Source organism: Schistocerca serialis, chromosome 8, assembly GCF_023864345.2.
Source record: "Schistocerca serialis cubense isolate TAMUIC-IGC-003099 chromosome 8, iqSchSeri2.2, whole genome shotgun sequence".
In the NCBI taxonomy this organism is placed as follows: Eukaryota; Metazoa; Arthropoda; class Insecta; order Orthoptera; family Acrididae; genus Schistocerca; species Schistocerca serialis.
In genome coordinates this window covers 129,567,958-129,569,424 of record NC_064645.1, presented here as the reverse complement: position 1 = coordinate 129,569,424, position 1,467 = coordinate 129,567,958, and positions in this window count along the sequence as shown.

Below are 1,467 nucleotides of genomic sequence, written 5' to 3'. Positions count from 1 at the left end.
CAGTATTCTGCAAACGCTTCCTTCCCCTATCCTAACGTAGCGTCACAATCCGTTCACTGTGATGCGTCTGTAAACAGTCACCAGTTCGTCAAGTCTGCACATTGTCTGGAGTGTGTGCAGTACGAGGCCTGCCGCTGCGAAGACGATCCTCAATATTGCCGTGCCCGCTTTCATCACGTAACCCGCTTGCCCACCGACTAACTGTACTGCGATCGACAGCAGCATCTCCATACACCTTTTTCAACGTCTTGTGGATCTTTCCTTCTGTCTTGTTTTCATAGTACAGCAATTCTATGACAGCACGTTGCTTCTGACGGACGTCAAGTGTAGCAGCCATCTTGAAGACATGATGCGACGGCGCCACTCACGGGAACAGGTTGAACTAGGTTTGAAACCAAGCGCGAGAGATGTATCACTCTTCATCATGATCAAAGGGAAGAATTATTGTTATTAAATGTAACTGTAAAATCTGCTTCTGAATAACGGAAATATTTTTTATTTACGTTCGACAAAGTATTGAAGCAATGTTTGATATATTTTTAGTTGGAGTTTTTCTCTGTCTTGCCTTTTTTCTTGAGAAAATTGCATTCTCTAGCGCTACATGATAAGTATTCTTTTATTTTCACTTCAAGATTCCTCTATTTCACGTTGAAAATCAACAATTTTCGAATAAAACCAGAATTAAATATTGACAGTTTTAATTTTACTGTAAATGCAGCTTACTTTTAAGTAACGGACTGGAGGATATCTTTGTAGAACAAAACTTTTCTGTAGGTGACTCAGCCCTTCATATATCCTCGCTCATTTTCTACACAGTTTCCGATTATAAGGGGAATCTAATATGACAACGATTGCATACTCAGAGCATGCGATCGTTAGGGGGTAATACGCGATAGGTATGCAACACACCTAAAGTACAGCTAACGCGGGTGTGACCTTAACTTACTAAAGCAACAAGGAAAGCTACTGTACCATTCGCTTACTTACGACAGCCTATGGCAGTTTTACAACTCTAGTCCCTCGCGACCTTCGTGGCATCGTATTTTTAACGTTCTGTAATGTCCTATATGTTATAAATTGGTTGATGGGGAAGGCCAGCAATCCGCCAGTTTTCTGTAAAGACGGTAGATCTGTGATATGGGATGAAATACTAACGGTCATTTGCAGTGCTTACTAATTTCTTCTCTTTTTCTGTATCATCTGAAAACCTTCTGATGTGAACGGATTGGCGGAATTCTCGCTACCGCACTTCAACCTTAGTTTCAAGTGATTAGAGACATAGTTTTACTAACGCAGTGATGATGAAATGCATGACGATGATGTGAGTTCTTTCACCTCTCTGGAGATCACGGTATTGTAGTTGAGAAAGTTGGATAATGGTGTGAGATTGGTTTATGTTTAGCGAAGAAATGACGATGGAGTATAAGTGGTGGGAGGGCCTTCCCCCGGGCAGGGTATGGATGAGGT